Genomic DNA, 23,707 nt, shown 5'->3' on the forward strand with positions numbered 1-23,707 from the left:
CTTCCTTTTTCTCACTTTCCATCGTAAACGCATGAGGAAGGCATCAGGGTTTCAACTGAAGGCAAGGAAGCAGTTTTATTCCTATCCACTTTGAACTTCTGGCATAATTTTTCAGCACTGAAGTTAACCTTATTCTTTACAGATTTTCCCTTCCCTTTCTTTGACTGTCTCCTTCGCAGCCTTAGAGCAAACTGATCCCCTCTCTGGACCTCAGGAACAAGTTTCACCATGAATGCTTTTTATTGCTTTCCTTGTCAGTCTTTGTAACCTACACGGCATCTGGTGGTGCTGGCTCTAACAGCCACAATTTCAAAACATCTCCTTGTTCCTCAGGTTCTGGATCTTTCCCCTTTCTATGAGATGACTTAAAAATTCATAGAAAAAAGAAACAGAATTAAAAGATACATACATTTGATGCAAAGAACACTGAAAATCTTGCAAAGAATTAATGGAAAATAGGTGGCATAAAAAAACTACATATGGTGTTCACAATTTTTATGCCATAATAAAACTGCAAATTTGTAATAACACAATAAAACTTACCTTTGAATTCCATTTTAGATGAACTTTTGGGATATCTGACCTGTGTGTCATACTGATATCCCCAAAACAATGATTTATACTTCATTTAGTATTTTTCATCAAAACAAATTTTCCTTACTGACATCTCTAAGTTTGTTAATGGCATCAGAATTTTCCATCAAATCCTGGAACCATTTGACAACTTTTATCTCCTTACCCCACAAAGCCATATAACCACCAGTCCCTCTCACATCTCTGCCAGAAATATAAGAAACTTTCTTTTTAATAACTCAGACTCAAATACCTGGCAAATTAGTATAATCCTTCAGATGAGGGGCCCGTGGAAGACTAATCCTCCACCTGCAGGGCTTGGCATCCCACATGGATACTAGTTTGTGTACTGGCTCTTCACCCCTGATCCAGCTCCCTACTTATGGCCTGGGAAAGCAGCGGAGGATGGCTCAAGCCCTTCTTGAGGCAAGGCCCCTGTACCTACTTGGGAGAATGGAAGAAGCCTAATTCCTTGCTTCAAATAAGCCTGGCTCCAACCATCACAACCAGTTTGGGAGTGAACCAGCAGATGGAAGAATCTCTCTCTCTCTCTCTCTCTCTTTCTCTCTCTTTCTCCTTCTCTTTCTGTGACTCTGATCTTCAATTAAAAACAAATAAATCTCAAAAAAGTTGCTGTTAAAAAAGGTACACAAGGCTCCCAGATACTATTTCTTATAGTTTCTATACAAACTTCAGGAATATGAAAATGTAGGCTTCTGAAATGTATGCGATTTGTTCTATGGGTTAGAAGCAAAGTTACCACCTGGTCCTAGATCTCTTGATTTATTTTCCATGTGCAATATTCCAATTAACAGCCTACACCAAGTCATGCTGGGAACCTGCCTCAGAAACAGTCTCCCTTCTTGTTCCCATGCAGTTTATAAAACTGCTAATAGTCATTTCCTAAGAATCATTTATCAAATAACATCTTCTAAAAACACAGATCTGACTGTATCATTCTTAGCTCAAATCCCCCATGGTTCCTCAGACTGAGCAATGTATTTCAGTTGGAACGCTCCATCTGTTTCCCAGTGCAATTTTGGAAAAATGTTGTTTCACATTAACCTCCTTATCCATCAACCGCACTGGTCTGCCTTCAGTTTCTGAAACATGATGGGAACATCGGACTGAACTCCACTGTCCCCTGCAATGTGTTCTGTGCCTTCAAGAAATGTTTCTTGTCTTTCACCACTTTCACTATTTAATTCCAAAGCACAGCTGAATATTGGGAATAAGGGAACAGACAGCGAGTAGGGCAGAAAGGATCTATTTATCAAAGAGCTTAGGATATATTGGAATCTATGTTTGCAGACAAACGCTGCCTTCTCCACAAATAATCCTTTCTGATAGCTCTGTCAGGAAGTAGGGGAAAGCCACAGTACAGTGGGGGAACCTTTTTCATAGCATTTACCACAGTCTGATTGGTTTACAGCTATTGAGACATATATCTTATCGCTCAGAGTAGGCTATAAACTCCATTTTTATAGAGATGTTAAGTAGCTCAGTAGTTAGACCTTGTGGCATGTAATACAACACTTCTTATATAACAAGGTTTAAATAAGCAATATCAGAATAAATACTTTCTTTTGAAGGCTGTAATATGATTGGGGAGAGAAGCAGCTTCATTCCAGACTAGCCAGCACACACTACTCTCACACATAGCTCACTGGATAGGGAACATTAATTTTAGGCAACAGAATTGTCAGCTGACACCCAGGGTCCTATGATACTTGCCCATGTCCATTTACAGAGAGCTTTGAGATGGGAACTAACCCAAGGTTGCTGAACATCAGAGTGAAATCTGTTTGGTCCACACATTTTTCCGTGTCAATAAACAAGGAATAGGATTAGTGTCTTGTCCATATGGCTGCCATTCAGACTTCAGAACCAGGAAGATGCAATACTCTGGATCATTATTTCAGGCTAGATTGCTTTTTTAAAAAAATAGAATTGAAATCATTCGTTGCCAGTTACATCTGCTCTTTCTTAGAGGCTAGATCTAGGAGTTTGGGCAATGTTAAATACATATAACCATCGACACATTCAAAATATGCAATAGAGAGGGGTTGTGGCTTAAAAGTTTTTGACGGTACAGATGGTGTGAAAGTGATACACATTCAGGAGATATTATACTTCACATTTGAGTTTGGACCTTTTCCCAGGCTAGCAATCTGCAGTATGATCCTGTCTCATGATGTTAGGAAGCAACAAAAGTCACAAATACCTTGGCAGCCCATGATCATGAGAATAAACAGCCTGAACCATAACATGGGCTGCGTTGCTGAGCTAGGACATTCACAATGGCAGGTGTACTAAGTTATGATGGGTTTACAGGGAGTTGTTCTCATTGTCCATTAAGGAGTACTTAGCATCCTGTAACCCCTAAAGAAACCACCCTGGATTATCCCTTAAGAGTCAAATTCCTTCCTACCCGTAACATTTATCTGCTGTCCAGTTTTATAGTTCTATTTGTAGCATAATGTCCATACTAGTAAGTAGATGTTTGAGGCTGATTCCTATAAGTAGCATAATATATTTGAGATTCATCTGAATGGTTACACGTACCAATAATTCATTCCTTTATACTGCTGGGTAGTATTTCACTGTCTGAATTTTCACTGTTTGTTCACTCATTTCCCAAAGAAATTTGGATTATCTCCTGTTTTGGGTGATTATCAATCATTATTGATAGGTTTTTGTGTTAATACAGGTTTTCATTTCACTGACTGAAATAGGAGTGAAATTATCAGGTAAAATGTTAAGTGAATGTATAATATTATAAGAAAGCAAGAAAAATATTTCCTATAGTTGGCTGCATAATTTTGAATGCTCACCAACAACATCTGAATACCCCAGGTGCTTCATATCCTTGAAAACATTGTCAAGGTATTTAGTTTGTTTCCTTGTTTTATTTTTGTCTTTTCCATTCTAGGTATGTAATGTGGGATGAAGTTTTAAAGCTTTGTCTATATAGAACCCGAATGCTTCCGTTCCATATTAAGCCCACACTCAAGGCTTCCTCCCCTGCCTTCACTTGGTTCTTGGTATTCTCTCTCCTGCCAGGCGACAGATTCTTTTGTAGGTCACAAATAGGTTTTTGCCATCAATGCATATGTGATGCTGTTACTCCACACTAATGCAGAGATTTATAGCAAAAGGCAATGCTACTTAAATAAATGCTTCTAATGATCATAGTAAATCGACAGAGTAACATAACACATTCAAAGGCTAATCTACAATTGTTTCATTTTTATTAATTATGAAATATAAACTAAATGTTAATAAAATTATGTAATTTTGGCCCTTTTCAATTTTTTCCTATTTCATTTGCTTTTACGGATATTTGTCTAGAGAAAAAAAATTTTTTTGCTTTAGCAAGGGGTAAATTGAAAAATACAGTTGGGATGGTGAAAAATTGACTTACGGATTTTTTGTTGCTGTCTGAAAATATGATGTATCTTACTAGTACTTAAGTAAGTAAGTAGATCTATGGTTTACTTATTTATTTTATAAATTAGACTACTTGACTACATTTGAAAGTGCTCATATTAAGTGAGGGAGAAAATGCTGGAATGGGGTGTGAGGCAGGGTCTGAGGGGACTATGCCTTCAACATCACTTCTTGATTAGGGAAAGAGAAGAGACAGAGTCATTGACAAAGATTCAAAGAATCTTGAAAATGGATTGATTCATGATTCAACTTCCCATCCAATGACAGAATCCTGACTATGGTACCTGGTTGAACAATTCCACCATTGGTAAACTTGCTGCTTCCTACTGACACCAATGCATCTGTGGTTCTTTAAAAAGTTCATGGGACATGGACATTATGAAAAAGTTATGCCAAGATTTTAATATATTTGTGGTAAAATAAATTTGCCTCTTGATTCTACTTTTTTCTTAAACTTCTTGAAGTCTCCTTTGATGCCATTACAAACAAGAGTCTCAAAGCAAAACAAAAAACATAAAAGAAATACTGGCATGTCACCTTTCTAAAAGAACTTTTGCATTTCTGTATGATTATATTATACAAATCTTCTGTGGCACCTACGGAAATCTAAAAGTGGTTTGGAATCTATGGTGGCAGAAATATGTTCGTCAGTACATCACCCAGTTATGTGCCAAAGTTAATCTCATCCACTTTTATATTACAAGATGATGCATTCTTTGAAGTAATGTACTCAGGGGACAGACATGACATGAATATTGAAGGTTCTTTATAGCTGTGTCTTTTGATACTTTAGTTTTTAAAGAAATTATTTATTTTGATTTGAACAGCACAGGAACAGAGATAGAAATCTTCCATCCACTGATCCAATCCCCAAATGCCACCATCAGCTGGGGCAGATTCAGATCAAAGCCAGGAGCAGGGAACTCAATCTGTGTTTCCCACATGGGTGACACAGTTCTAACTACTGAAGCCATTACCTGTTGCCTCCCTGCCCTGGGTGTGCACTCCAATCCACGTGCTCCAATACAACTAATTTATAGGTGCCCCAAGCAGTGTCCTAATTGCTAAGCCAAATGCTCATTCACGAAATTGTAGGTTCTGAGTGGAAGTAATCCAACAGCTTGTAACAGTATACAGAAGAAGACTGGGAGTCTATAGACATCTAAAGGAAAAATTTCTTAAGCATAATCCATGAGTGAAATGGATTCTGAATCTTGAGGCAGAAAGGCTTTTTGCCAAGCTCAAAACCAAAGGGGCTGCTCATGTTTTTCTTGGCCAACAGCTGTGGTGGTTTTGTACTAGGTGCCAACTGGATCTGATGGAAACCAATTCCCAGAATTTCCTTTCCTAAATTGTCCTTTGCCACAGGTGGCTACCAGGGAAGATGAGATGGAATTTAGAGGGCAGGAATGAAGCAGTACTGCCATGTTGGGAAGATCAGTGTGGCAGCCCTGCAGTAGACATCCCAGGTTGATGTCAGGGAGCAGTCCCACTGCCAGAACCCCCGGACCAGGTACATAAACAGCTTTTCAGTGATGAGTGGAGTGCCTGCTCTTTCAACAGATTTTTGGTCTTTGAGGTTGGAGAAGGAATGAATCAAAGATTCTAATATGCTTCTATGGGTTTTTGTTTGCATTGCAGGATCTAATTGGTCTTATTGTCACTGCATTTTAAATTCAGCTTGTCTTCCCCAAAGCCAGCTCTGTAAACCTCCAATGACACCAATGACACCAATGTAAAAGCAGCTGAGAGCTCCTCCCCCTCCGGCAGGTGTAAACTATCTAATAGATTCATTACTGCAAATCATCCTAGTGCTCTGCTCCCTGACCCAGATACCTTCCATCAAACTTTTCCTACTCATAAAATGTACTTATTCACAAGTATTCTTCTGTGGATGTTTTTTAATAAGTCATGAATGTGTCAAATGAAACTGTACTGATATTGACCCCCCGAGCACATCATTTTATTTAGTGTTTTTCTTTAAAAGTGAGAAATGGAATATGCCCTTAAACCTGATGCTTTGTGAAATTGGAAGATCAAAGACCAACTAATAAACTAATTGAATCTTAGTGTAAGAACTAGAGTTAAAAGTCACCAGAAGTAACTAATCCTTGCTTCAAAGCAATGTGACACTTTGGAAGTTATACATTTGCATGATAACATACAAGCATTAAAACTTTGAAAATAATCATTGCTAATCAATTTTTAATCACAGTGTATATACATTTAGAGTGAATAAATATTATCAAAAGAGCTTTCACCTCTTCTTACATTCTTAATATTTTACTTAAGATTTTGTGGTTCCTAAGAGTAAGGATGTAACTTTTCATTTTTTAATCTTCCCATATATAAGATATAATGTGAATTAGGGAAAGAACACATTTCAATTTCCTGTCTTTTTACAAAAAAGAAAACTAGCACCCACGTGCCACCAAGTAACCTCAGCTAACTACATCCCCTTCTGTTTTTCTCACTAGTCTATAGAATCTTGAGCAGGAAACCACAGCTAATCTTTTTCGGCACTACTCACCCATACAACCTAGTCTCCGGGAGCCCTGAGCGGACCTCAGAAACAGAAGAACAGTAAACTTGCTTCAGGGCTCGGGGGGTAGGGGGGAGCTTTCTCTGGTCCTTACTTAGTTCCAACTATGGATCCCCACCCTCTCTTGCAAAGACCATCAGGGTCACTCTGGAGGTCCCCCGTCGCCCCTGAGAAAATTAGATTACATAGACAAAGAACAAAAAGGAAAGCTTAGAACCATATAGGAAACGGTCAGCTTGGACTCAAATATACATTACTAGGTAGGACGCAAAGATTAGTTACTCCTCACCAAGGTATTGAAGATTTCTCTGCACACCCCTGCTAAAACTGTTCTGTACCTCAACTGTTGACATATGCCCTATTAGAGTTATAAGCCAGTTTGGACTAGCCTAAAATTCACCAAGTTCAGTAAAAATTATGCTTCAATACTATAAACTGCTAAATATAAAAATGAAAACAGACATGAGACAGCTGAATAGTACCTTATAGCTATTTTAAGGTGTATAGCAGCTGGTTGTGTATAAACTAAAATTGAAATGTCAATGAAGTAGTCAAAGGATGTGAATAAGAACTTGCATTTTCTGGTATGTTGGTTGCTCAGTACCATGTCAATTAATTCCGTAGTGTTGTAAATTGTTGTAGATGGTATGTTGTGGCTTTTCATTGGACGGGATGATATTCTGCCAGCTCTACTTTCAGACCAGAGATGGTCTCCCCAAGAAACCATTGAATTTATCTGGACAATAAGATGCTGGACTCTGTGCATGGTACATGCTTGCAATGAAGGAATCATGACTGGATTTGAACTGTAATACTGCAACAAGGTGGAGGAATCCACCATGGGGGGAGAGCATGAGACGGGGTTGGGGAATCCCAGAACCTATAAAACTGTGTCATAAAATGAAATGAAATTTTAAAAAATAGAAAGAAAGAAAAAAAAGCTGACTGGCAAAAAAAACCAAAAACAAACAAACAAAAAAACAAACCAAACCAAAACAAACAAATGAAAAAAACAACCCAGTCTCATAAGTTGCTAGCTTGTATTAAAGAGATATACAGATGTTTGTGACAATCTGTGCTCACCTTACACAAGTGCTTATAAACATTTTTAGCAAGGTTTCTGAAGGACAAATTTTCCAGAAAAAAATAATCATACCAATATCTACACCTTAACCACCTGCTCGTGGGTACATAATAGCAAGCACTATTGAAACTTGATTTTTCCTTCAGTGTGGCTGACTTTTAAAAAACTTGACACGTCAGATGTATCATTTGACTCAGAATTATAAAAATTTCTCACTAATCAAAATTACACAAACATCTACCCTAAAATCATGAAAGTGCTAGCTTTCTTTTTTTGTATCCATATGCAAAATTATTCAAGAATAAGATGCTTGTAGTTGTGAGATGCAAACAGACCTTTTCCCATCATATATAATCTTATTCAGGATTTGTAGCAAACTCTAAACAATGTTAAATATGAGCCTTAAAAATGTGTTTTGTTTGAAAAGACTTTCAATTGAAGATACAGTAGTCTTCCAGGAAGTTTATAAAGAGAAGATTACAGGACTCTGAAGGGTTTTGACCTCAGTGTGAATTGCTGACATATTTACACAGAAGTCAGAGGTCAAGAGTTTGGCAGTTTTCACATGGCTGGGGTGCAAACCAAGTACTAAGGCATTCTGTGATAAGTATCTTTATAAATGAATGAAGGCATAGTGTTAGTGATGAGGGCAAGAGATAAGAAGGTTCTCACTAAGGCCCCAAACAGGACAAAGACATCTATAATCTGGAAAATGTGCCCAAAAATAAGAAATAAAAATGTGAGACTGTTACAAAAACAAAAAAGGAAGGCATTAGAGCTGAAAATGGTCTTAGGGATTTCTGGACCAGCTATCTTATTTCTAAAGCTAACATGAGGAGTCTTATGTAAAGATGACATGACTTTTTGCTCCATCCTAAAAGATGGTGGCATTCATGCATGACTCATGGTTAGTGTTTATGTGCTTCTTATTCATTTTTGAAAACTTAATGTTCTCCAATGAACTGACTTTAGTTGCTCTAATTGAAAACATTATTCTACTCCTAAGAAATGAGATTTGTAAAATCATATGTTTACCCGGCAGTTACATGTTTTTCTTAACACATTAAAAAGCATATTTTAAATTTGTTTTGAATATTCAAATAAATTCATATTTACTAAAATAAATATAAACTTGTGACTACTTAAGACCAACCCACACATCATTGCTGGAAATTCACCTTTGATAAGCAATGCTGCCTTTGGAACAAAGAATCTGAGTTTTGAAATGTCACAAGATGCAAAGGCATTCCAGATGGATGACAGCAGTCCAGTACTCAGACTGATGTCTTCAGTGATTTCTGTCAACATTTTTAAGAAAAAAAGTTCAGGATGGGTGTCTAGCCTAGCAGTTAAGTTGTTCATGTCCCACCTCTCAGTGCCTGGATTTTAGTCTTGGCACTGGATCCTGAGTCCAGTTTCTTGTTAATGGAGCATTGGGAGGCAGTGGTCATGACATGGAGCTGAGGCCCTTGCTGCTAATGTTGGAGGCTAGAACTGAGTACCAGCTCCTGGCTTCAGCTCCATCCCAGCCCTGGCTATCGTGGGTGTTTGAGGAATGAACCATGAGATGGAAACCAGGAGATAGGAACTTTTTCTGTCTTAATACATCACAAGTTAACACATTAAAAATGCAAAAGGGAAAAAAATTCGCTTGTAAAGGACTTTAAAACAAAAATATGAAGCAGAAATTGGGGCTTTTAAAAAATTAGTTGATTGTCATCTTCAAAGTGCACAGACATAGGTATAACTTTCAAAGCCTATGAAGAAACATTAACTCTTAAGAACTACAGTTTTAAGAAAGAATTAATCTCAAATGGGCTCCCTATGAATAGATTAGCTTGTTTTTAAAATTCAGTCATTCTGCAACTAGAACACTTAACTGTAAGCTATAATAAGGAATTGCTTAGATTTCATAAGTAAATGAATGTCTATGTTTAACACATCAATCACGGAAACACTAGCTCTATAAATAGTTTCTGAGTCCAAAGTCCAAAGGCAGAGTTAAACAAAGACACATGCCTGGGTTTTCCAGTGTAAGTGTGTGTGCTTCTGCACGTGACCCCATGAAATGTACTTGGCTTTGCTTTTGAGAAAGAAAGAGATGCTGGGGGTTGAACATATGTGTCACTGGGATATTTCCTTTAAAAAATCCTGTTTGCTGATTTGTCTGTATGATGATTTCCAATTTTAATGAAAATGCCTGTCTTTAAGCTGACTCTGTTTATTGAAAAGAGCATGTCTTAGCGCTGATTCAGAAGCTTTCTCTTTTTTTGTGAGGTAATGCAAAGTAAAACCTAAGTTAAAAGAATGCAGTCCATAAAATCCTGCCTATTCCTCACATTTTGATCCTGTGTTTATAATTTATTTGAAATTATCAACAATGGCCAAGTAGCAGGGGGTGAGGTCATGGCCTTGGGGGTTCACACACAGTGTCGGCAGTGACGGCATGGGGAGGACCGTGCACAAGGCATTAAACTTGTTCATTTCCAGAATAAGGAAAATTATAGCACAAATCTGATAGATTAGTTTAAGTGAGAAACAGATTCAGTAAGATGTCACATGCTGGGAAACCTAAAGAAGGAAGTTCTGAAAGAGTTATGCAAATCTGTAGCCTGTTCCTCATCCACTACCCTAGAAAAGCAGCTTTGTAAACTTCAACGTATAGCACTTTGTTTTCTATGCTCTAGGACCAGGTCAGAGCCAAGCGGTCCTTTTCAATCTCTGTTCCCCTACTATTGAATTTTGTACTCTTGGCTTGTGTTTAGTAGGCCTTCGTTCTTGGCTGCTCAGTATCAAATGAAGTGCCGTCTTAGCTCTCTTAAAAATTCTAATTATTTTTTTTCCCCTATTAACTTTTCCATCTACTTGAAAGGGTTACAGAGGGACAGAGATCTTTCAATTGTTAGTTCATTTCCTGCGGGGTTGTAAGCATCAGACTGGGAGCTGGTTGAAGCCAGGAGTTTAGAACTCCATTTGGGTCTCCCACATGGATGGCAGGGTGGCAGGGACCAAGCCCCTGAAACAACATCTGCTGCCTCCAGAATACATGAGCAGGAAGCGGCATCAGAAATAGAGCAGCCAGGAGTCAAACTGGGACTCTGACTTTGGAGGTAGGCATTTCAAGAAGTGACTTCACCTACTGGGTCACAATGCCTCCCCACCTCCCACCACTTCTCTCAGTATCTATCCTGTGAACTACAAGGCCTGGGCGTTCCCTTCCCCACCACTGTAAATACACAGAGGTGGGGTCATTTGTACTCCAAGGTTGTGAACTACTTCTTGAACTCTCAGGGTTGTAACTACAGAGTGGCAGATTGAACAAGCACAATGAACACTTTTTTAGGACACAAAGCGCCACAGAAAAAGGCATGGGGTATTTGGCAAAGGAGCCCTAGAAACAGCCAGTTATTCCTGGTACCCTAGATAGGGACTCATCCCACATTAACGATCTGATTTAAGATTTTCCTCCAAAAGTAAACATGATCTGTGAGTGGCTAAGCAATGTTCTAAAGCAGTGACCCTTAAACAGCCTTAAAGTACACCAGTGCATACTAGCGCCGATTTACAAGCGATGATAAAGCACCCATGACAGCAAATGATTTCTCAAAGGAATAATTTAGTGCAATTTTCTCTAGTGTCAGTTATCCCAATCTTGATAATAAAGTTATTTCCACAATAATGTCAGTCTTACCCATTGCACTTGTGTATGTTTTCTTGACTAAGGAACAAAAAAGGAGGAACGCAGTTATATTGGGGTTCTGGTGTGCTCACAAGGGAGAGATTTCCCAGAGCGAAGGAGCAGGCAGCAGCAGACACCAACAGTCATCTGTTCCCCACCTACATTTGTCCCTTCTGTGCCCACTGTGGCCCCTCTATATTTGCATCATAATAAATTGGAAATACATGTGTCAGTGCTTTGGTTTTCTACAACATGAAGCAGTGAGTATAAGACAGGAAGATTTCCCCTAGCTTGGTCTTGCTAAGAAAGGAACCAGGTGTGGCAAGCAGGTGGTGAAGCTGAAAGGGAGAAACGGAAATAAAGCTGGCTTGCAGGGGAGAACAGGAAGGAGGCTGCAGGCCAGGGGGAGCCGGATGGAGAGGGATGAGTGATTCTGGTTGTTAGGTAACTTGGGGATTCCCCAAGATCCTGAGCAGCAAACGGGCCCATTCTAACTTGGCTGAACTCTGTCCATTCAGAATTTTAGCTATTTAAGTGATCTGGGCATTATTTGAGAGTTCAGACTATGATTCGCTCAGTCATCGCATAAAATTTAACATAAATATTAAGTGCTCAGTGCAGATTTATTAAGAGATCCAGAGAACCCACCTTCCTTAAGACAGGGGCTTTTACATAATTTGCAAAACAGAAGCAACTGATTTCAGTCCCGCTCTGGTTATTTACTTTTAACATCTTTGAGACTTGTAGCCTTATCACTCAACCTCCATAAACAACAGAGGGATGATCTTCAAGAAAAAAAATCTGACATTAGATACGCATCAGAATAACAACCAAATAGAATATTTCTTCAAAGAGCATAGAAGTCTCAATAAAACTAAATTTGGGTTATATCAAAATCAATAAGAAAAAAAAGGTCATTTTATCCCTAAAGATTTTTAGTGCCTAGAGTTTCTGATATATTATCAATACACGTCAAGTGCTACAATGCCTGGCACTTAAGCATTGGGCCATAGCACTGCAAGCCAATGCCTCTCCTTCCGAAGCAAGCAGAATTGCTCTAGCACTGTGTCCTCTGCTACCTTCAAATGATGCTATTCTCAGCCCTGTCTTTTGGAGTGAAGCTATTGAGGCACCGACACTTAAGGATTAATAATTAGATGAGAGGATGTTTTTAGAAGTAAAGTAGGAGGCATGGTGAGGGGGCGGTATGCAGTATGCATGAGGAAGGAAAGCAGCAGAAGTTGAGAAAGAATGAGCAATTTCAGAGAACTATGGAGACAGCTTTTGTACTGATGGTCTGCATGGCTTTTCCAGCTCCTCTCTTAGGGCATTTGTCTTCATTTGCAATGTTAAGAAACCAACCCTAAGGCCGTCACCTCAACATTATCCACCTTTACAGAGAGATTCCACCTACTATCCTGGCCAGGCTGCCTGACGAGCTGACCAGCTCCAGAGATGGACTGTCGGTGCAGTTATGTGTTGTCATTCAGTGAGTGCTGCTTAGCTGCACAGACGGAACCACCAAATGGGATATGAGTCAGTGGAACTCGTGAGCACTGATCTCAGCTGTGGGGCCTAAGAAATGGAATGCACCAAGAATGGAAAGATCAGGTATGCTTCAGGCTTGCAGGATGCTCTGCAGGGTAGGTGTCCTTGTCAAAAGTTGTACACAGAACACAAACACAGTGCATTTCAAAATAGGAAAGACAAGGAATGCGAGTTTGGCCTATCAGTTTAAATGCTGGTTGAGACATACACCTACATGGATGTGACTCAGTTTGAGTCTCAGCTCTGCTTCTAACTCCAGGTTCTTGCTAACGTGAACCTTGAGAGGCAGCAGCAATGGCTCAAGTAAGTGGGATTGTGCCACCCACAAGGGAGATGGGGACTGAGTTACTAGCTCTTAGCTTCAGCCATTCCTATCCACAGACCTTTGCAGGCATTCAGGAGTGAGCCAAAGAAAGAAAGAAAGAAGGAAGGAAGGAAGGAAGGAAGGAAACTAAATAAAGCAATTTAATGCAAAATGTTAGGCATGAGTCTTTAAAGAGAACAGATCAGTTAAAACTGTTAATATTTTTAGTTTGCACTTATAATACAGTCAAGTACAAGCAAGCAAGTAGACAAATGAAAAGCTCTGCTATTCTGTGGCTGTCAGCCAAGTTCAACTCCGTTTGTAAACTGTGGAATATATACCTACATATATATATATATATACACATATAATATATAATAAAAGGAAGTTGATATATATTTATATATGAAATTATATGTATATAAAGTTATATATTTATCTTTTGTATATAACTATATATAATATGTAATATAACTTCATGTATTAAGTAATATGATATAATATAAAGCATATATATAATATAAAGTAACATAATATAAAGTAGTATAAGTATTTAACTATACAAATAAAGTTTCCATCATATATATCATATATATATATATATGATGGGACCTTTTTAGATTCTCACTATGGCTTATCTGTAATTCTCTCCATTTCATACAGATGTATCAGGTTCCTGAGTACCATCATGGCATTTGGGAACTCAAGTAGATTTTGTAAACTCAGTGACTCCAGGGGTGAGATAAGCAAGGCAAAGAAGGGAAGCTGTTGTGTATACTTAACCTCGAAGAATTTACACTGTCAGGGAGACAACAGGGAGAGGTGGGGACTGCAGTGAATTAAAGAGGTGATACAGGCTGCTGTTCAGCTCCATCCTAGAGTATAAATACTTTTTACATTTATGATAGAATACACTTTTTGAATCTTAGATTTGGCCTAATAAAAAATAAAAATAAATATCTGTGGGGCATGGTTTCCTGAGTTTTTACGTTACCTATGTCCCAAGCCTGAGCTGCAGCCAGGAGATGAGGTGTGTACCAGGGCTCTCAGCTACTTATGACAAAGCTGCCTTTTGCTCTGAGACTCTGTAAATGATGAGCAGAAACATCCCCATGAGAAAGGAGATTGCAAGCATTTTCACTCTCTTCATCAGAGCCACACCCCAGACCCTGAAGCTGACAGATTGCCACTCTGACTGCACTCAGAACATATTTGACGTGAAAACAAGACAACTCTTCCACACCCATTTGTCATTAGCAATTTAACTCACCCAAGGATTCAGGAGGAAAAGCATACACTCATTTACTAACCTTGGCTCTGATTAAAATTCAGAGTAACAGCTAGAGTTCTATTTGCTGCAATTTCACCTGCACTTTTTGAAGGAGAAATAATTCATAGAATAATCCAAAGGAAGGCATGCTTAAAGAACAACACAGCTAAGTATAAATTTAAAATGCACATTATACACAAGAGACTTTCGCACATGGAGGGTTTGCTGAACTAATGGAGTTAGAAGCCATGTTTTGAGTGCATCGAGCAACTCATTTAGAGCAAGGAGTGAGAATTTCAAACAATTTCTTAATAAGCACAAAAACCAAGCACCAACGAATTGGAGATCATAATGAACAACACGTCTTCTACATTTTTATACAACTATTTTTAAAAGCATATGAGAAATTACATCTATGCCACATAAAGGAAGAAAAATATGAAAAAAAAATTGTCCACATTTTATTTTGCATCTCTGTCCTACACAGCCATAGTTTAGAACAAAAACCCATAGACCATGCAAAATTCCAAATCCTGATAATATCTGGCATATTGTACTCATCAAGTCAGACACATGGGCACTGTAGAAAAATCTTCATCAACAAATGAAACAAAAAAATAGCAATGCTCAGATTACTCAGAAACTATAGTTAGCATGTATTTAATTTGACAAAAATTATGCTTTAAGCAAAGAGAAGAGCCTCCTATAAAAGCAACATAGTGATTTTAATTTTAGGCTACTTAGAAATCAATACTCCTGAAAAACTATCAAGAATGTGTCAATTAACATTTTTTTCCTCTGCCAAGGGCCATGTGAATATTTATAACATCATTTGTGGGCCATACAAAATTATCACCTTAAAAATTAGCTTGCTATAGATTTATTGAATTTCAAGTCTTGCCTGAGGTTGCCTTGGCAGGTTCACATGACATGATTTTTCAGGACAAGTAAGGCTGTTTCCCATCACTGAGTAAAGCATTTTGATTATTTCCCATCAACTAGGGGAAATGGATTGTTTGCAATTTATGTTTAAATAGAATTTTCTTGTTTGATGCAAATGTGATATTTTAGGGGCTTTGGAGATCTCTGTCCAGTTGTCTCCTTACTGAACGAGCAGCAGTGCCCAAATCCCTGGAGACGCCTGTGACTTAATGGGTTTTACTGCCAGCTTCCAGTATTTTTCTTCAGGGTTTTCTTGATTCTCTGTGTGTTACAGGGCTGTGCATACTGACCAAATTACTGTTCCCTAGCAATCTGCTTAGGATCCAAGAACTAACATTTTTAAAAGACGTGAGGGGAAAGTAGGTATGTAAAGGCCAATACAAATATGTTGTCTGAGATGAGCAAACTGATCAACACAATTTAACCATATCAGCTTCTTGGGGACAGAAACGGAAGCCACTGTATTTGATGAACAATTTAGAAAAGCTTTACTGGGACTGGCCTGATGGCTCAACGGGTTAAGCTTGCGTGCCTGTGATGCCAGGTCCCATATGAGTGCCCTTTTAAGTGCTGGTTGCTCTATTTCCAATGCAGCTTTCTGTTGGGAAAGCAGTGGAAGATGGCCCAAGCATCTGAGCCCTGCTTGTCCTGGTCCATCCACAGCCAGTGTAGACTTTTTTGAGTAGGAGCAGCTGATGGAAGATTGCTCTCACTAACTTGCTCACTTTTTCTGTGTGTGTGTGTGTGTGTGTGTGTGTGTGTGTCTGTCTCTGGTTTTTCCTCTCTTTCTGTGTAATTATGCCTTCAAATAAGTAAACTGATTCTCAATGTTGGACCTGCTGTGGGTGTAGACTCAGTGCAGGGCAAGAAAGAGAAATTGTAGGTTCTAGCCCAGCTCCAACAGTGACTTGTGGCAAATTATTAACTTCCTTAGGACTCCTCTTGTAAATAAAAGCATGATTAAGCAGGGGGTTCTAAAGCTGACTATTGGAATTCCTTTGGGATCTGAAAAAAAAATTTCCTAAGCTCCACCTTCAGATCTAGATTCTGATTAGAATTCAAGAAGTCATTGCATTTAACCTTCCAGCCAAGGGTCAGTTATTTCTGCCTGAAGAAAATAATTTGGGTTCCAATCAGACGGTGAGCTTCAAAATAAAATCGGCAATCTAATTACAAACATGAAAAAATTAGGAAGCTGATTGCTGTGTTGCCAACTCCAATATGTCTAGTTAAAAAGTGTGAAAAATGGTACCACTGGCGATCAAGCTTATAAGTAATTTAGAATGTAAGAGTATACATATTTCCCTATGAAAATCAATAAATATCTTTTGAACTTAAAAGTTTCTTCCAAATGTCTATTTTATTCCAGAGTTTTGTATAAAAGTACTAGGAATCTAAACATTCTGATGTGGAAAAGAAGATGAGAGAGGAGGAGGCCTCTCATTTTGATTTAAAAGAAGAAGAAGAAGGAAGAAGGAAGGAAGGAAGGAAGCAAAGAAGGAAAGAAAGAAAAAAAAGTGAATGCCCATATTTATACTCCAAATGAACTCATTCAGAATGCTGGGTCCCATTTAACTGTCATTGTTTCCTGGCTAGAGGTATAACTATACACTAGGGGGTGTTGATATCAAAATATTGTTTTATTCTGGAGGAAATGAAATAAGAACTAAAAAAGTCCACCATCAGAAACACAAGTAAGATTTTCTTCTCAAATTCCTTCTTTTAAAAAAATCACTATTAAGTCACAGTAAAACTCAATGATGTTAGTTCCTAGAGATGCATATTAATGTAATTGAACATTTAACTGTAGTGGACATTGGCTGAGCTGTTAAAAATTAAGACCTGCTTTGGTATGCCCACATCCTGTATCCTAGTGCAGGAACTGGAGCCTAGCGGTAGTTCTGGTAGTTCTAATTCCAGCCCCCTGCTAACGTTCACCCTGGAGGGAAGCAGGTGTTAGTTCAAGCAGGTGTTAGTTCACTTGGTCCCCGCCACCTCTGTGGGAGATCTGGATTGAGTTATTGGCTCCCAGCATCTACTTGGCCCAGTCCTGGCTGTTATAGACATTTGAGAAATAAATCAGTGCAGAATTTCTCTTTGTCTTTCCAGTAAAATAGATAAAAATCAGAAAAAATAAACATGTAGCCAAAATGACGGTCACATCACAAAACAACTGAAAATGAGAAGCCCCGGTGGCTGTCGCCCTTCCTTCCGGAATGGATGGCTACACATGATTCTTTTCATCTTCCTGGAGCTGCCTGTGCCCACACTGGGTTCTCAGGAGAAGCAATGCAATGAAGTTAAGGGAAGTGTTTGCTGAATTGGTCACAATCGCCTGACCAGTCAGTGACCATAGCTGTGTTGTGCACATGAAATAATCATGCCAAAACGTAGCGTATCCCATAATTTTAATAGTTCAGTCATCACGTTCAAAAAGCCCAACCAGTAGATTCTTGCAAGAGAAATTAAAAAACTGACAGGAAATGACAGATTTATGATGTTATGGCCAAGCTGGCTAGATTTTCTGAAAGTTGCAGTAGTAGGAAATGAAATCTTAGATATAAAATGAGTAGGAAGTGAACAGTGATAGAAAAAAATCAAATAAGCATAATAAAATAGTGGTTATTCGTGTGTGTGTGTGTGTGTTGGGGGAAGGGCAGATGTAGAGAGGAAACAGGGAGATTGAGGTTTAGTATACAAAGCAGATTTGTAGGATGTCTAAGTGTAAAGATTTAATGTACTGTACTATATAGTTAATAAAAGCATATTGTAGTAAGTATCTTGTTCAAATGAACAGGCATTTCTTGCAGGCAAAGGAGTGAGAGAATGGGTTACTACAGGAAATGACAAACATATTTACTTGTTTCACTGTAGTAAAGATTTTACAATCTATATATCTCATAACATCATGCTATATACTTTAAATATACACACTGACGTTTATTGAAAAATAAACAACATGAATAGTATTCCAGTCTAAATAGAAACTCCAGTGTGACTTCCTCCCTCTGACTTGATGCTCTTTTTTCCCATGTGATTCTTCACTTGGTGTTAGCCAAAAGGCTGAGAAGCAATTCCTATTATGATTCTTAAACCAGAGATTCTCCCTCATTCTTTGCTGCTTTCTGTATCATGATCCCTTCTTCATGACCCCACCCCTACCCCACCCAGCTGTATTCCACAAATCAGCTCACATCCCATCTGCTCCCCCAGCCCTTCCAGATCTTGCTCTCTGCCTTGGGAAGCCACCAGTCTTGCCTTTTCCAATGAGACAATTATGCTACTCATAAAATTGCACACGTGTGCGTACCTCATATTTCTTTGTCAACCCTTGGTGTTTTGCAAACTGGGGGCATGTCTTTGTATCATATCCAGCAGGAGCTTTTGGACTTTTTAGGACATGATATAAGATATGTACTTCCCATTTCAGTCCAGTGGACACACATTCATATAAACAAAGCTTTAGAGGCTCCGTGTGCAATGCTCACTCATCCTTTATATGCTGCTTTTCTGAGCTACTTGATATTCATAAATGAACCTGCTGATTAGACTCCCCAGATGGACTTCACAGTATTTGGGATATGTGGTTTGAAAAGTACAATTCCAGAAGGGCACTTATTGATCCTTTTTGGATTACTCTATTTTTTTTCTCATTGGAAAAAGAAATTTAATAATTAACTGTGGCCCTTGAGCTCTCTTGAATCCTTTTTCCTGAGTTACTGGTTTGCTCATTCAGGTGTTCAGACCAGATCATCATGCATTTGATTTTGGACTCACCTGGGACAATAAGCACTTGGGGTATACATATACTTATAAGTATACACACACACACACACACACATATATATATATATATATATATAGATAGATAGATAGATAGATAGATAGATCTATTTCTTTTCATCCCTTTGTCCTGAGCAATGTTCTCACAAAAATAAGATTTCATGATTTTCTATAAAGCTCAAATCTCCATTCTTTTCTTTATTTTCACAACATGCAAAAATGAGCAATAAAACTCACGGATGAAGGCACTGAGGCACAGAGAATTAGGATGGCTCTTCCTTCTAACCAGGCTATTGGAAATGAAGATGTGAGAGATGGCTATTTGAAGAATTTGAACCACAGCCTCAGGAAATTTGCATCCTTGTTGCTTCTGCACATTCAAGGATCTGCTGGCCAGTCGAGGTGGGACGTCTCTGGACACGAGCTTATGAGTGTCAATCACTTGCCTCTCCAGCTTACTCCTTCCACCTTTTTTACTCTGAGTTCCTCAACCACTCACACCTACTTGTTTTCTTGGGATTCTGCATGTTTTGGTGCTGGTTTTAGGAATGCCTCACCATCTCTCCACAGGCTTTCCTCTCAGCCTTTAGGGCCCGGGGACACTTTCCATGTCCTCATCACTTCCACAGGCTGGCTTTCTCAGCTCCTTGTCACACCACTTCACTTGCTGTTTCCTGCCTGTCTCCCTCCTAAAATCGGTAGGCTGAGACTATTGTGTTCATTCTTCCATTTCACAATCCAGGACCACATCTGGTTCAGTATAAACACACGCGGATGTTGAATGCATGAATGAACAAGTGAATGAATGAATAAATGCATGAACGAGGAGAAGCAGCTGCTGCTGAGAAGCAGCCTGCATGCGGTCTGGGGTTGGACTCGGCCCTCACCTTCTGAAGCCAGTCCTTGATGCTTTTGTGATTGTTGCAATAAATATTTTAGTGTTTCCCTGGTAGCTGCAAGGAAGCGTCTTTGGATCTAAATATATGTGCTTTTAAGTGCATGAGAATCATAATCAAGAAAATGTTGCAGGAACAAATGCTAGAGTACATTGGGCCAGTCTTTTGAGGTAATTAAAACACTAAAGTTTCAAAACAGCTAGTTGGAATCCACCTCCCCTCCACTTGAGTCCGGTCTGATTCATACAGTGCTTTCCTCCTCCACTTCCTCCAGGGCTGAGGCACTTGCCATTTCTACCCGCCGTGTTCACAGAAGTCTCATCAACGACCAGACAAAGCCTGACCTCCACAACACACCACAACACACGGTGCAGGACTCTCCATGAACTCTTCTGCTGATCCATAATAAGTCAGTGGTAACACCTCTGGGCTTGCAGCAGCAATGGCTGCATATTTTTTTTTTTTCTGTTTATGAATCCATCACCTAGTCCCCCTACTCAACACATACAGACACACACATGCACAAAAGCTGAACCCATGTTCTGTGGGGTGCTCGTTCCAAAGAGCAATCAGCTTCGAGTGCCATTCGGGGATAGCAACCGAGAAGATTTTCTTCTTTGTGCTGTGACTCATGTATTCTTTATTTCCACAATTGTTACTCAGGGCAGCCAACGGCGAGCACAATGGAAAAGAAAGGCTAGTTTCTAACTGGAAAATAGGCACATTCGGGAGAAGCACTCTCAAAGCATTATCAAAGTAAAATATGCAGCAGCACCAACAAGAGCAAACAAAAAACCCACGCAAGAGATGTGTAAATATTTCATGAAGCTAAGCCTTCATCAACTCTCTCCAAATCTTGCTGTGTTGTAAACAGTTTCTTCTGGTCCCACCATGACCCAGATTTCTTGCAATAATAACAAAAAACAAAAAATTAAATAAAGGAAAAGAAAAAAAAAAAAAGAAAACATGGACCAGCAGATCTTCCACGGATGTATTCTGAGAAATGTTTAGATGGAGCAGATCCAAGTTCTGCTTGCACAGGAGAAAGAAGAGACCTTTATAAAAGGTGGCTGCTTCTGCTTCTTGTGTGTCCACTCAGAGCTCTCTTCCCACCCCCTCCAAGTCCTCCCTCTCCCTGCGCCTCCCTGGGCTACCTTCTGAACATTCACCTTAACCTTGAACTGCTAACACCACAGGCAGTGATTCCCCCCAGGACCCTCCAGGAGGCCCTGAAACCTGATCTGGATTTGCTGCCTTCCCAGCACCCCAAATTCACTTGCCACTGTGGATCATGGACCCCTCCTCCGCACTCCCTCCCAGTGTCCATTGTTGCGTCTGAAATTTTGCCTACATCTTTTCCATCTGCCTGGATAGCGTGAAAATCTGCTGTGTGTACTGGCTGACCATCTCTAGCCCTTTTTTGGGGAAAAAAATTCTCTCCCCAGAAACCTCTTCCCCTTGAGGTTCCACGCTGATTTAATGTCGCTCCAAAGTTCACCTCTAAGCCACCGAACAGGTCTCTGCAATCATTTCTCTTTATCAGTCTCTGCCCGCTCTTCCTTTGGCTACCTCCAGAAAAACTGCATGTGGAAATATATCTGCATGTGTCTAGAAACGCACACACACATATAAATGCATATCTATTACACCGACTATAGTATTTTTGACCTCAAAGGAAATAGTATGAGAAAATAAGAGAATGCCACACACACACTCACGCCTCTGTTAGGGTATTATCATGGTGCAGATCCCACTGATTATAAGCCTTTTCAAGGGGCAGCTGGCGTCTTCCCCATTTACCTTCACGTCCAGAGGTTCAGGGAGCAATGACCTTGCAGAGAAATCCATCACCTGCAAGGAAGACCGCCCCTCCTGGAGCGCAGGATGGGACGGGGACCAGAGCAACAGGCACAGGATCCCCAGGCAAAACCTTACGACCAAATCCCTCCCCACCGGGGCGGCGCACACCGCCACGCTCGCCTCCCGGGGGCCGGCCGCCGGGCGGAGTGGCGCGGGGGGCGTCTCCTCCCGCGGCCGCAGGTCGCCTACCTGCTCGGGCCGGCTTCTCGCGGGGGCAGCGGGGCCACTGCCTGCGCTGTGGCGAGGTCTTCGCGTCGCATCTCCCGGGCGCCGGCTCTCCGGGCGCCGCACCGCGGGCTCGGTAAGGCCTCGACTGGCTGTCCTGCTCCGGCGAGCGGGTGAGCGAGCTCGGGGAGACCAGGAACTGAAATTACTATGCAAAAAGCGGAGGCGGCGCGCGCCGGCGGGGCGGGGACGCGGCTGCCCCCGGCGCGCCGCTGCAGGCGCCGCCGCCCGGCGCTGGGCCAATTTGGAGGTGGGAGTTCACGTGCCCGGTGGCTCATCCGTCAGGCCCGGGAGGCGCCCGTCTGTCCAGTGCTGCCCAACCAGGGCTGCGGCTTCGCAAGCGGTTGCAAGCTTGGGGGTTGCGCGGGGTGGGAGGGAGAGGGAGGCTCTAGCCTTGCCCACACCGAACCCCTTCTCTCCCCTTTCCCCCCTTTCCTTATTCCCCAGAGAGGAGGAAAAGTGTTTGCACCAGCAGGGACTGGCCAGGGTATGGACGGTTCGCGGGTCTGCGGCGAGGAGAGCAAAGACGAAGTTAAGAAGCGGCTCGTGAAAGCCGGCCAAGGGACCCAGAGCCAATACCCCTGCTCCCTCCTTCGTGTCACCAGCCTGAAGGCTGAGTCTAGACTTTCAGCCCGTGGCTTCTAACATAGCCACGTGCAGAGATGAGCTGTAAGCAAGGAGACCACCCACTCACCCGCCCGATGTTGCACTTGGGCTGCCAAACGTGCAGAATCCTGCGTATCCTAAGATGCCATTGCAGGCAGTGTGTCTGTCCTTTTGCCGCCCACAACTACTCGCCACCCCCATGGGCATGGATGGGTTTGGAAAGGATCCCAGCTGGGCGCGGTGAATGGACGAGTAGTAAGGTTAGCAGTGGTGGGTGGTGTAAAACACACCACAACAAGAACTATCATTAACGACATTTGTTGGCAGGCACATGCAAAAATGCCTTTCTAGCAGCCTCTGTCCTTGTCACAACAGCCAGTGGAGGCGTTGTAAAGAGAGTTGGATCTTCACTGGGTGGATAGGAAAGCTTAGATGATTTCCACGTATTGCTTGATGCAGTTGGGATTCAAACCATCCCCAAATCTATCTTCCCAGCCGTTGCACAGGACTGGTCCAGGAGTCTCGTTCAACTCAGTAGGTCTAGGGATGGGGGGTGGGGGGAGTGAGGTGGGCCTGAGAACATGCATTTCCGGAAAGCACTCTACTGAGGACCATGCTGCTGGCAGACACCAAGCTCTTTCAGCCACTAGCTCAGGGGCTTAAATGTATCTTGTTTGTGAGCTTTGGTGATTGGGTTAAGAAGCTAAAGATGTGACTTGGCTCTTGAGCTAAGAATGCTACAAAGGCGTTAGCAGTGTTCACTGTTGCTGGTCTGGAAGTTTGGAGCAGGTGCCCTGGGTGGCCTTTCTGGTACTAAACAATTTCTAAAGCATCGTTATGATTGTGGGAGTGGTCATGGCGTGATATTTAGAGCCTCAGAATGCTAAGGATATATGCCTTTCCCCCCCCCCCCCCAAGTCTTTCACCTTATTAACAAAACTGTAA

General features: G+C 40.8%; 1 protein-coding gene across 1 annotated transcript in view; it reads right to left on the minus strand.

The window, feature by feature from the left end:
• GPRIN3 (GPRIN family member 3) overlaps positions 1–22,231 on the minus strand; it is a 66,936-nt gene extending 44,705 nt beyond the window's left edge. Inside the window, exon 1 of the mRNA XM_040966514.1 lies at positions 22,121–22,231. The gene's annotated coding sequence lies outside the window, so the exon portion shown is untranslated. The remainder of the gene's footprint in view (positions 1–22,120) is intronic.
• Between the last annotated feature and the right edge of the window lie 1,476 nt (positions 22,232–23,707).

Source organism: Ochotona curzoniae, unplaced genomic scaffold, assembly GCF_017591425.1.
Source record: "Ochotona curzoniae isolate NIBS_2020 unplaced genomic scaffold, NIBS_Ocur_1.0 scaffold_4506, whole genome shotgun sequence".
NCBI lineage: Eukaryota > Metazoa > Chordata > Mammalia > Lagomorpha > Ochotonidae > Ochotona > Ochotona curzoniae.